We start from the raw sequence: 13,871 nt of genomic DNA on the forward strand, positions 1-13,871 counted from the left end.
AGGGTGGATCAAATGTGCTACAGAAGAATCAAAAAGCTTTCTGGAGGGAAGTATCTTTGAAAAGTTAGAATTTTAACAGGTGGAAAATGGAGCTAATAGGAAAAGGGGCATGTCATATGGAAAGAAATATAGAATTGGGGCCCCGAGCATGGCACTAGTATAAAAAATTGAGTACTACTCAGCAACAAGGAGAGATTTGGGGTTCACCCTACAGAATTTTGTGTGGGGGTGGATATGGAGTTTTAAGAACCTTTTGATTTTAAGCTGTGTTAATGATTAATTGTATTCCCCTAATGGATTACTGATAGCTTATCAGCTTTGGTGGACTTTGGCAACTTTACCCTCCGTCTGGTTGCAAACAAGTGAAATGCTGCCGTAGGCCCTATGGTGGGGTGTCTTGTCTTGCCTGCCCTCCGGTCTCTCTGACAGGAGCCTTGTTCCCCTGTGTAGTAATGACACCTTGCCTAGAAAAGTCATGGGATTGTTTATGGACCTCAGGTTTAAGAAGAGATTAACACATTCCTGTAATGTGCATTTATGGGCTTAATACTTTTCAGTGCTGTGTTAGAAGCATGCTTGTTTTGTTTAATCTCTGTGTGAGTTTCCCATTTCTTTCCCAGCACTTTAAGGAAGGAGTGGTATAGACTGGACCATTTCTGATGGCCCATTGGAGATGGGATTGAGTCCCAATGGATGACATAATGTCTGAAAAATACTCCGAGTTTAACCAAGAAAGACAAATATAAAGGGTTATTACAAAGATGAAGGGGCTCTGAGGGAAATTCTGCAAGAGATACTATTACTTTGAAATCACTTGGAAAATGAGAGGAATATCACCCCACCCCTTACCCAACTGGAGCACTATAATTGCAGGATGAAGATAATTGAATTTTAGAAAAACTCAGGGCCCAGCTAGTCTCTTCAGGAGTGGCATAAACAATCTGGCCTGCTCTGGCTTTGTTTCAATTCTTTCTTTTCCCTCTCTACCCAGTACTTAGGAACAAGCTGCCAGTGTGCCCCGGAGTCTTCCTGCTGTGTGCTCCAGGGATTGTGTGCTTTCCTCTTATCATTAGCACTGCCAGCATGAGGGTTCTCTCCAGAACTTTCAGAGTGGGATATAGTCCCCCTTCCCTGGGCAAATTCACAGAGACACTAAGTGCCAGGGAGGCATTAGTCATTGAGGTAAAACTGGGACATGGGTAGAAACCGGCTCCAGTTCTGCTTCAAGACCTTTCCTTTCTGTCCCCAACACCCAGGTGCCAGCTGGTATAGCTGTAGAGGAAATAATCATGATGTCCAGCAGAATAGAACAATGGGAGTTTAATGGGTGGCTTATTTTCTCAAGAAATTTGCATTTCCGAGGCCTGATATCCATCTCAATAGGAGTATCCCACACCGGAAGAGACTCCTAGGAGAAGCCTCACCCCAAAATTAACATTTCTCCCACTTTGGGATTAAGAAATGTAGCTCCCTTAGAGAGCCTGATTATTTGGGGACGTTTAATTTGAAAGTAATACATGGTTTATTTGGAACTTGAACAGGAAATTTTTGTTTTTGTTTTTTAAAGATTTTATTTATTCATGAGAGACAGAGAGAGAGGCGGAGACACAGGCAGAGGGAGAAGTAGACTCCCTTCGGGGAGCCCGACAGGGGACTCGATCCCAGATCCCCAAGATCACGCTCCCTCCCTGAGCGGAAGGCCTACGCTCAACCGCTGGGCACCCAGACGTCCCTGTTGTTTTTTGTTCTTCTGGCTGGTTGAAATACGCAGAACAAACATCCTATACGGGTGCATCCCTTTCTGGACTCTATTTCAGGGAGGCCCGGGTGGCTCAGGGGTTGAGCGCCTGCCTTTGGCTCAGGTCGTGATCCTGGCGTCCTGGGATCGAGTCCCGAATTGGGGTCTCCATAGGAAGCCTGCCTCTCTGTGTCTCTCATGAATAAATAAATAAAATCCTAAAAAAAAAAAAAAACCCAAACAAAATAGACTACATTTCAGATTTGAGTTGGGGGCTGGGGTGTGTGTGAGAAGTTTTTTCCATTAATCAAAAGTGTTAAAATATATACGCGCATATAGGGTGAGTAGCAGTCCTAACTGCTGAGCGACAGAGGCCAGGTTGTAAGAGCTTCCCACGCTGAGAGGGAAAGGTCTTAATGGGAGTTTCCAAAGGAAGGAGGAGTCTGGGGCCCGGGTGAATGAAGAATGGAATCCATGTCAGGGCTGGAGGACGAGGCAGGTCCGGCTGGGATCCCAGGGAGCCGGGCTCCAGCGGGCGGCCAGCTGGCGGGGGCCCCACGTGGCAGGCCCCGGGGAGCGCAGGGTGCGGTGAGCGGGGGGCGGGGCCAGCGGGGCGGGGCCAGCGGGGGGCGGGGCCAGCGGGGGCGGGCCCTGCCGCTGACGCGCAGGCTATATAGCGGGGCATGCGCGGCGTGGCGGGGACGGCCGCAGGAGGGGGGCAGGGGCGCGCGGGGTCCCTCCGCTCACGCACCGACTGAGCCGCCGCCGTTGCTGCCGCCGCCGCGGGCCGCCCGAGGGCCCGGCTTGTGAGGTCGGCGGGGCCCAGGCGGCGTCCGCCGGAGCTTCAGGTGAGGGCGTGCGCGCGTGCGCGCGGGGCCGCGCAGTGCTCCGGAGTGGGGCATCGCGCCTCCAGGTCTCGGGGTCACCGGGTGGGGGCGGAGGCGCGCGCCCGGCGGCGCCGCGGACCGGGAGCCGCGCTCGGGATTCCGAAGCCTCGGGCTGGAGCGGGGAGGCGCCCCGGAGGACCCGCGCCTGGGCCGGACGCTGGATGGAGGGGACACCTGGCCGCGCTGCCGCGGCGGGGGTTACTTGGTGGCGGGGGAAGGGGCTCGCAGCTGCTTTCCCGTCGGCTGGAGAGCGAGGGATGTGGGGGCCGGAGAGGGTTGTCCGCAACGTGTATAGCCGCCCCGAAAGGCTTCCTGGAGCCCGTAGGTCGGAGCTCAGGAAGGGCAGAGTAGATGGGCGAATCTGGTGGGCGGCTCCGATGGGACCCTGGGGTCCGGGCTGGGCTCTCCGCGAAATGCGTCGCCCCAGCCCACCGCACCCCGCCAGCCGAAGACCGATGACCCCCGTCTTCCGGCTGCCCGGTAACTGGAGCTGCAGAGCGGCAGGGGAGGGATGGTGCTAAACCCTGACCTGGCTTACCCCGTGGGCATGGCTTTTTTAGCTATTTTTGGTCCTACCGACCGAGTTGGGCGATGTGGCTGAGGCTGCCCTCTCTTGGTGGCTTAGGGCAATGGGACAAAAGAGCCATCCAAGCAGTTTCACCATGTGATTCTGAGATTCAGTTAAAGCCAAGAAAATTTTCTCAGCTCGGGGTTGCGGCTTCCGTAGTGAAGACCTCGTGTCTGCCAGCGCCTGGGTGTCCAGTAGGACCGTGTGGGCATGACTGCAGGAGGGCAGAGGGCTCCCCGGGGCCATAGGAGCGGCGAGGGTAGGAGCAGCTTCGAACCTGACTTTCCTTCCTGGAGGCACCCTGGATTTGGTTTTGTCTTTAGAATCGCTCCTCCCTGGGAATCACAGGCACGTGGATAGGCTGCTGGGAGGTGGTGGTGGTGGTGGTGGTACAGTGTGCTGGGGACCCGCCTGGTTACCCTGGTCCCTGTCCCAGCTCTGCTCCTAACCTGCCCTGTGACCTTGGGAAGGGGGTTAGTGCTAAGGTCAGAATAGATTTATCTGCAGCATCTGTGATTAACCCTTAACTCTTAAAACAAGAGCCACAGAAACTGAGAGGAACTTGGTGGTGAAGCAAGGGAAAGAATGTCCAGAATTGTGACTTTTAAAAGCTGTGATAAAAACGACATATCCCATTTCTTGTTGGTGGCCCAGAGGTGGGATTTGCATAAATTGTGTGGTAGCCAGGAAATAGATAAATGCTATTCTTTCTGCCTCTGGTTTGCAGGTATGACTAAAGGGCACCAAACAGAATTACTGGCCTTGTCATTTAGGCAAGAAGAGTAAATAAAAACTGTAGGCTCTGTGACTCTCCAGTAAGTCCGGACGGAGGGCCTGGTTTGTGTTCAGCAACGCAGGGCCACTGCTGGGTGCAAAGAGGGGATGGATGAGGCCTGGCTTCTGCAGACTCTTGATGAGGAGAGAGAACATCCAGACAAGAAGAATAAGGTAGCAACACAAGAGAGGCCATGCTGTTGTGTTCAGTAAGTTCAGAGAAGACAGCACTCTGTTAGTGGTGGTGTAAGGTGGTGGGAGAATCTGGGCTTTTGAGCCAGATCAATCTGTTCAAATCCTGACCCCATTACTCAACAGCAGGGCGGTTTTCTAACCGCCTGTTCTCCCTACAGTGAAGCACGCTGTGATTGTTCTTGGAACATCGTAGAGGTCTCATCATCATCTCTGTGGGATGGAGTGTATTATTTAGGGGTCTAAAGCTGATAGGTAGGTTGGGTTGTAGGAGTGCTATGAGTGCAGACTTGGGGTTGATTCATCTCTTCCTTGGGAACATGGTTGCAATTTCCATGCCTTTTCTAGGTAGGTGGCTTTTCTGTGCCCTGCCAGGGATTGTCCCACAGAATCACCGAGCAAAGGGAAAAGAGGGTTGTTGTTTTTTTCCCCTAACCTTTAGTTTTGGGAGCTATTGTGTTTTCTTCAGGTAATCGAAGTACTCCTTTTCTGAGCCGATAATAGGCCAGAAAGACTAACATTGTGGGTTGGAGGCCTGTGGGTATAGATCAGTCACTGGACTGGTTCTGTTTTCAGTCCCTTCCCACAGTTTTCCTTACCTCCTCGTACCCCACTCTATTCCAGGAGGAACCTGAATGCATGTCCAATAATCACAGGATCTTGGGATCTGAGGAGAGGTTCTGTGAATAGATGGTATATGTCTGAGAATTGGAAACTCCTCCCCATCATGCTACAATAATTCAGCCTGTTGGCATGAAGAAAATAATGCTTAGGCATTTTGCAGAACTACAACTAAAGAAACTAGATCTGTAGAGGTTAACTGGTATTCCCAAGTCACATTGCTTGCTAGTGACCAAGGGACTTAATGGAGAAGACTGAAGAAAGGTTCTGTTTTTATTCCTAAGTGTGAAGATAAAATTGCTAATTCTAGTTTTTTCCTTGAAAAGGTGAAGAGGAAGGAGCTAGTTATCCCCTGTACTTATTTAGGGGAAAGGAAGTTGCTTTGCTTGTGTGGAAGTTTCCTCCGGAGAAGTCTTCTACTTCTCTTTCCAGAATGCCTTGAGACATGTGAGGGTAGGGAGTGGATGCGGAAGGGTCATGCTGCTGGGGCCCCAGCCAGGACTCACTAGATGTCTACAGTGGGACTTTTCTGACCTCGAGACTGGCGGGTTGGCAAAATGCCAGCAGATAAAGCAGTCCAGAGTCTGCTGCCAGCCAGGGGCCTCATGCCCTCCCAGGGAACCAGCAGGGCAACCTCACCACAAAGTCTCTGAGACCCAACTGCCTTGTCCCCACCCTTACTGTGGTCATTGAGCCTCCCAGAGGCAGAACTCTTGTGGGCCCTCTGAGACCCACCACCCTAAAGCAAGAGGAAAAGTGCCCACAGAATCAGCCTGGAGAGAGCCTGGCATGCCCAGTTGTGGGAAACAATAAATATTCCCTGCCTTGAGAACTCAAGATCTGGCTGTGTTCTCAGGCCTCCTAACCACCTTCATCCATCATCTGGCCCTGGAAAGTGTTGGGGTTTGGTGGAATGAGAACGTGGCTGTCCTAAATTTGTGCCTAGGGGCTCATAGGCAAGGCACTCGGTGTTAGTAAATAAAAAAGTCAGCTTAAAGTAGGGAGTTTTAAACAATCCGTATTTTAAGCAATTTGTTTAACTTTAAAAACCTACGCATGTATTTTTTTTATTCACTACTGTGATTTAGGGCTGAGGCCTTTTCTTTGGGTTTCTGGGTACCCTAATTAAACTTGCAAATTGTCTGTAAAAATCATACCTATACATAACCACCTGCAATTTTCACATTTCCTTTTTTTTTTTTTTTTTTTTTAAGATTTTATTTATTCATGAGAGACAGAGAGAGGGGGGCAGAGAAGCAGGTTCCATGCAGGGAGCCTGACATGGGACTCGATCCTGGGACTCCAGGATCATGCCCTGGGCCAAAGGCAGGCGCCAAACCACTGAGCCACCCAGGGATCCCCTTCACATTTCCTTTTATTTTATTTTTAAATATCTTATTTTAAAGAGAGAGAACACCTGCCTGCACAAGCAGGATTGGGGGGGGGGGGGGTTGGGAGTGGGCAGAGGGAGAGGGAGAGGGAGAAGCGGGCTCCCTGCTGAGGAGGGAGCCCCACACAGGGCTCAATCCCAAGACGCTGGGATCATGACTTGAGCTGAAGGTGGAGGCTTAACCAACTGAGCCACCCAGTGCCCCCACATTTTCTTTTCTTTTATTAAATTTTTTTTCACTAGGCTCTGTTCACATAGTTCAAGAATCAAAAGGTTAAAAAACAATATACATACTCACACCTGGTGAAACATCTTACCCTTGCCCCCTTTTTTTTACAGATGGTTCAAGTTAGCACTTTAGACATGACATGTTGTTTATACCCTTTGCTGTTTTTACCTCCTAGCTGTATTGGATCTTTCCTTATGGGCACAGAGAACACTTGGGTCATTCTTTTATTGTGGTCACATATTCAGGATATGGAAGTACAGTGATATTTTAACCAATGTACGTAAGTCATCTCTCTCTGTCTCTGAACTTGGGTTATTTCCATTATTTTGTCTGTTTTGTTATTACATAAAATGCTGCAATGAATAACTTTGTACAAATGGTATTTCCTACGTGTGTAATTATGACTCTAGAAGAAATTCTCAGAAGTGGGATTGCTGGGTAAATGGACACAAACATCTGTTCATTAGTTTTTCTTTCTTTTTCTTTTTTTTTAATACTTATTTATTCATGAGAGACATAAAGAGGCAGAGAACATAGGCAGAGGAAGAAGCAGGCTCCCTGTGGGGAGATGTGGGACTCAATCCGAGGACTCTGGGATCATGACCAAAGGCAGATACGCTCAACCATTGAGCCACTCAGGTGCCCCCCAAATTTTATTTATTTTTTGAAGGTTTTATTTATTTATATGAGAGTACACGCACAAGAGTCAGGAGAGGGCCAGAGGGACAAGCAGACTGCTGAGTGCAGAGTCTGAGACCAGGGGCTACATCCCAGGACCCTGAGATCATGACCTGAGCCGAAGTTAGGTGCTTAACTGACTGAGCCACGTAAGTGTACCCATTTTTCCCCTCCTTTGTTACATGCCTTTCTAGATGAGCAGTTCTCATCTTTTTGATCCGAAGATTCTTTAATGTCTTTTATGTTCCAAATCTCTTGATATTCGCTGTGTTAAGAATTAAAATCGATTTGGGACACCTGGGTGGCTCAGTCAGTTAAGCATCCAACTCTTGATTTCAGGTCTGGTCCTGATGTCAGGGTTGTGAGATTGAGCCCCATGTTGTGTTGTGAGCTGGGTGTGGAGACTGCTTGGGATTCTCTCTCTCCCTCTCCCCCCACCAAAAAATTTAAGCAGATTTAAAAATAATAAATAAAAACATTAGAAGTAAACAAAAAAAGTATTTTAATGAAAATATCTGTTTTCCGGGGCGCCTGCGTGGCTCAGTTGGTTAAGCACCTGCCTTCAGCTCAAGTCCTTGATCACAGGGTCCTGGGATCGATCCCTGTGTCAGGCTCCCTGCTTCTCCCTCTCCTCTGCCATTCCCCCTGCTTGTGCTGTCAAATAATTTTTTAAAATACCTGTTTTCCTAGATTAGAAAAAGCAGAGAACAGAATGGCGTTGCTTTTACATTTTTGCTGATCTACAGGATTTCAAAATAGTCATTGATTAGATGATAGCAGAAATTGTAATAGCTATAGTGTAAGTTTGCTGGTAAAGACTCCATTGAAGTCTTGAGAACAAACTAAGTTAATCCCTGAAAACACACATATTTATACTCTAAACTTCTACCTTAGAAATCTTCACAAAACTTAAGGCCACTGTATTCACCATACTTCATGTAGCCTCTAAAAATGACAGTGAAGAGACTTTTTAAAATGTTATTATAATGAAAGTAGTTTTTATCTGCTAGACCTCCTGAATGGGTCTCAGTGACCCCAGGTATCCTCTAAGACTGGAATTGCAGAATTGCTGTGCTAGAGCATTTAATTTTCATAGAAACTAAACCTTTTCTTTCTGCGCTGACATTTCAGTTACTACTTAATAAAATCATAACCACAAAAACAAATAAAACTAGTATAAAGGTGTTTGGGCATAGGCTCAGCAGACTTGGTAAATGTGACCTCTGCTGGTGACAGCAGAGGGGCCATTTGCTGGAGGACGAACTGTGGCAGAGGTGGGGGGTGGGGCAAGCCAGTGGAGCTCAGCTGAGAGCTTCCACCCAGTGAAGATAGGCAAACTCTGTCTCAGGTCTAAAGATGCTTGCAGGGGATCCCTGGGTGGCGCAGCGGTTCGGCGCCTGCCTTTGGCCCAGGACGCGATCCTGGAGACCCGGGATCGAATCCCACCCACGTCGGGCTCCCGGTGCATGGAGCCTGCTTCTCCCTCTGCCTGTGTCTCTGCCTCTCTCTCTCTCTCTCTCTGTGTGACTATCATAAATAAATAAAAATTTAAAAAAAAAATTTAAAGATGCTTGCAGAGTCCATGCAGAGATGCACTGAGTACACATGGAATGTTAAGTGCTGTCTTGTGGGTTGTTAAGCTACAGTTGAATGAAGCAGGTGAGATACTTCGACTGAAAGAAGGTGAAGGGATTAGGGTAGGAGTAAGCTGGGAGGGCTTTCTGGAGGTGGAATTAAGCCAAATTTTGAAAGCTATGAAGAAAGGAAACTGAGGAGTCCTGGCAAGGAGGGTTGTGTGAATAATGGCACAAAGAATATACTATCCTGGAGCAGGGGTGCTCAGCATAGACCAGAGGTTGATGGCTGGAGAAGAAAGAGCAGGTGACAGGCATCACTGAAAATTTAGGTTGGATCCAGGGGTTTTGAAGGGCTCTGGAGTCTAAGGTAATGAAACTCACTCTGAGAACCCTTAGCTGTTTCCATGTCAAGCACTTAACTGCCCTCTTTCAGCAGCTCTCTGTCTCGGGGTCCAGCCTGCTCTTATCCAGAACAACTCTGTGGCTCCAAATCTAGATCCTCTGCACCAGGCCACTTAAACTGCCACCTCCTGCTTCCTCTTAGCCCTCAGAGGCAGGGAACACTTTTCTATCCCGTCTCAACACTGCCCTGTCTTCCTTAAAAAGCCTTTTCCAGAAACTTTGTGGTTAATCATATTCCACAACATCTCCAAGCAGCGGTTGGGTATGTTTGAAATTTTCACTTTTTTTTCTGATTATCAAAAGTAAGGCATACTTACTGTAAAGAAGAGAGTAAAGAAGTATTGGAGAAAAAGACTAATCCTGTGACCCTGAGGCAACCTCTGTTCACAAATTGCATATTTCTTTGTCATTGTTTTTCATGATACAATTGGGTACCCATACCCTACCCCCTTACCTTGGCATCAGATTTTCTCCTTAAGGATTTATTTTTTTTTAATTTTTATTTATTTATGATAGTCACACACACACAGAGAGAGAGAGAGAGAGGCAGAGACACAGGCAGAGGGAGAAGCAGGCTCCACGCAGGTAGCCTGATGTAGGATCCGATCCCGGGTCTCCAGGATCACGCCCTAGGCCAAAGGCAGGCGCCAAACCGCTGCGCCACCCAGGGATCCCTCTCCTTAAGGATTTAGTCTGCTTTCTGCTCTCTAATAACTTAGGCAACTATTTCCTTTTAAACTTTTTATTTTGAACTAATTTTAGACTTAAGGAAAAGCTGCAGAAAATACAGCACAGCAGAGTTCCTTCATATCCTTCACCCTGTACTGTGTAGTACAATTCTCAAGAACAGGAAGTCAACATTGGCAAATATTATTAACTAAATATTAACTAAATATTAACAAATATTATTAACTATTATTAACTAAGCTTTCTTTAAATTTTACCAGTATTTTCGCTAAGGCCATTTTCCTATTCCTATTATCCCACGTTACATTTAGTAGTTATTTTTCCTTGGTCTCCTCTAGTTTGTAAGAGTTCCCCTGTCTTTCCTTCTTAGAATGGAGTCATGGCATTTTGGGTAAGAATATCACAGAAATGATGCTGCATCCTTTTGAGAGCATCCTATCAAGGCATTCGTGACGTTAAGATGTCTGATTACTGGTGAGGTTTTCCTGGATCACTTGGTTAAATTGGTGTCTATTAGAATTCCACACTGAAAAAAAAGACTCTTTCTCCCATGGCGAATCCTTTTACGCCTCAAATCCCTTTTACCAGGAGGATCCTGTCTCTTTCAAGGGCTCACCTGATTAGTTGTGGTCACATAAGGTAATTTCTCCATCTTAAGGTCAACAAATTTGGTCAGCTAACACCAGCAAAATCCCTTTTTGCCAGAGATTGTAACATAATGACAGGCGTGATGTCTCATATTGTCAGGTCCTGCCTCCACACAAGGGCGAGGGTCACTGGGGTCATCATAAGATCCCGCCAGCCATAGCAAGAGAACCCCAGATCAAAATAATCAGACCTTAATTCCAGCACCAAAGCAGGAGTTTGCCATGACTGCCCTAGCAAATGATCACAAACTGGGTAGCTTGAAACAACAGAAATGTATCCTCTCACAGTTTTGGAGGCCGGAAGTTTGAAATCAAGGTGTCAGCAGTACCACACTCCCTCAAGGCTCTAGGGGAGAATTCGACCTTGAGGCTTCCAGCTTCTGTGTTTGGCTCACTCACTCCAATCTCTTCCTCCATCATCAGATATCTTTCTCTGTGTGCCTCTGTCCAAATTTACTTCTACTTTATCTTGTAAAGATGCCAGTTCATTAGATTAGGGGCCCACCCTAAATACTGGATGATTTCATCCTAAGATCCTTAACTAATTATATCTGCAAAGATCCTATCCAAATAAAGTCAGATTCTGAAGTTTTGGGTAGACATGGATTGGGGGGGGTGGTATTTTTCAAACCACTACACTGAGGATGGAGGAGGGAATGTCCTTTGTGGACTGTCGTTCACAGGGCTGCAAAAAAAAAAAGAGGCTTCTTTTTAGACCTAAGGCAGAAAGCAGGCCTTGCTATTGAGGCAAGGGCCCAACCTTAACTTGCCTCTTCCCCTCATGTTGACACAGATCTGAGAAGCAAATATAAACTAGAAAGCTGGCCTCTGAGGTCCTTCATGCTTGGGATCCATACATCTTGCAGTACCAACAGCTTGCCTGTGCATGGAGCTCTCACTGAGCACTAGTTTCCCTATAGGATAGGCAGGGCAGAGATGGTGGGACTCATTTGGTAGGGGGAGGCAGGATCTGACTTCAGAGAGTTTAGATATATCACAGAATGTTATAATTTAGTCACGTCCAGTCCAGCGGTTCTGAAATGTCAGACCAGTGCTCCAGCCCAGTTTCAGGTTGATCTCTCAGAACTTGATGTACAGATACTTGGATCTCACCCAAGATGCTCTGATCCAGAAGAACTGAGGTGAGGCCCTGCTCACTGGGGTGGCCAGGTTAGGAACCAACCATGCACAAATGTAAACCATCCCAGGGCAGATGAGGACTGCCGCCCACTTCCAATTCTTAAGATCTTTAAAAGGGAGGGGGGAAAGCCTTCCCATTTGGTCATCATTAAGCCTGTCCCATTTCCTAACTGGAATCTAAAATTAACTTTCTTCTTAAAAGTAATACATGTTCGGGGATCCCTGGGTGGCGCAGCGGTTTGGCGCCTGCCTTTGGCCCAGGGCGCAATCCTGGAGACCCGGGATCGAGTCCCACGTCGGGCTCCCAGTGCATGGAGCCTGCTTCTCCCTCTGCCTATGTCTCTGCCTCTCCCTCTCTCTCTCTCTCTCTCTCTCTCTCTCTCTCTCTGACTATCATTAAAAAAAAAAAAAAAGTAATACATGTTCATTGCGGAAAATGCAGATGAATAAGAAGATAACAACCATTAAACGCATCATTAAGAGATAACAATTAGACATTTATAGTCATTTTCTGTGAATGTATACAGCTTAAGGAAAGATGGTCAGCTGTGCCTACAGTTTGATAGGTTCTTTTGTTTCCATTTACCCTATCATGAACATCTTTCCATGTTAATCTTTCCCCAAATAACTAAGATGTATCAAACAGTTACTGTTTGTTGGGCACTGTATTTATATTCAGTATCTCATTTACTTTTCTTACCTGTTCTTCAGGAGGGACCATTAGTAAATAGGCTTTGTTTTTCTGTATAAGGAAAATCAGTCTTTTTGACTCAGGCCTTGAAGCTAGTGAAAGCAGATTTAGAATTCACACTGAAGTCTGTCTCACCTAAAGCCGAAGCTTCTAATCTCTGTGCTCAAACTATACAAATTTTGTTATATGGATTTCCTTGTTCTAGCAGTCCCCTTTTCTTGTGCATCCATTTATTTATTTTTAAGATTTTTATTTATTTGACAGAGGGAGAAGGAGAGAAAGAGAAGCAGGTTCCCTGCTGAGCAGGAAGCCTGACTCAGGGCTCAAACCCAGAACCCTGGGACCATGACCTGAGCTGAAGGCAGATGTTTAATTGACTGAGCCACCCAGGTACCCCTATTTTAAGGTTTTTTTTTTTTTTAAGATTTTTGTAGATGTTAGAGAGAGAGAGAGAGAGAGAGAGAGAGAAGAGAATATGCACATGCGAGCATGAGTTGGGAGGGACGGAAAGGGACCAAGAGAATCTTGAGCAGACTCTGCGCCAAACACGGAGCCTGACATGGGGCTCAATCCCATGACCCTGAAATTATGACCTGAACTGAAACCAAGAGTCAGGTGCTCAACTGACTGAGCCACCCAGGTGCCCCTAAGATTTTATTTTTATGCAATCTTTACGCCCACTGTGGAGCTCAGACTTAAAACCTTGAGATCAAAGTTGCATGCTCTTCTGACTGAGCCCATCAGGCACCCCTATTGTGCATTTAGATGACTGGCAACTTTATACCATTACAAATACTGCAAGAATGCATGCTCTGTGAGGGTAAGATTTTTGTTTTGTTTATTGCTGTATTCCCTATGCCCAGAACAGTTGGCACTCAATAGATAGATGTCGAATGTATGTACATTTCTGTAAAGTCCTTAAAGCTGAATACCCTCTTGCAACAGGATTTCCATAGGATGAATTCCCATCAGGAAGTATTGGGACTTGACAAGAGAACTTAAAAAGTTTTTTTTCTGAAAGAATTAATGTGTAAAAATAGCCAAACAATTTAAAGAAAGTGGGGCAGCTGGGTGGCTCAGTCGGTTAAGCATCTGCCTTTGGCTCATCTCATGATCCCAAGGTCCTGGGATCAAGCCCTGGATCAGGCTCCCTGCTCAGGGTAGGGGAGTCTGCTTGTAGGCTCGCTCTCTGTGTCTGTGCCAAATAAATAAATAAAATAAAAAAAAAAATAAAGAAGAAAGTAGTGAAGTTAGACTTGCTTTGCCAGGGAAAAACATGGTGACATTGGCCCAGGAGAGGTAAATAAAACTAAATAGAGACCTCCAAAACCAGACTGCAATGTGTGTAGGAATTTAGCAAATGATACTATTTCTGACTAGTTTTGATCTGATTTTGAACACGTATTCTTAGCTTCAGTATCCTCACCTGTAAAATGAAGATGATGCTATCTTACGGTGATTTGGTTTTATCTTAATGTTTCCAAAATACAGAGTTATCTCATTTATGTGGGCATTTCATGCGGTGTCTTCTACTCTGAAAAGATGTTGTTGATACTTTTACAATTAGGGAAGTCCTGTAGACTCTATCGTAACAAAGGTTGTTATGAAGATTAAATGAGGATGAAAATGAATTGCTTAGCTGTGGTACCT

General features: G+C 46.4%; 1 protein-coding gene across 3 annotated transcripts in view; it reads left to right on the forward strand.

The window, feature by feature from the left end:
* Window positions 1-2,430: 2,430 nt before the first annotated feature.
* The window catches only part of SLC39A14 (solute carrier family 39 member 14), a 46,555-nt gene continuing 35,114 nt past the window's right edge, over window positions 2,431-13,871 (forward strand). Inside the window, exon 1 of one of the 3 annotated variants that reach the window (XM_041766501.1) lies at window positions 2,431-2,586. The gene's annotated coding sequence lies outside the window, so the exon portion shown is untranslated. The remainder of the gene's footprint in view (window positions 2,587-13,871) is intronic. The other 2 variants (XM_041766500.1, XM_041766502.1) reach the window with 2 other exon arrangements.

Source organism: Vulpes lagopus, chromosome 8 (genome assembly GCF_018345385.1).
Source record: "Vulpes lagopus strain Blue_001 chromosome 8, ASM1834538v1, whole genome shotgun sequence".
Lineage (NCBI taxonomy): Eukaryota > Metazoa > Chordata > Mammalia > Carnivora > Canidae > Vulpes > Vulpes lagopus.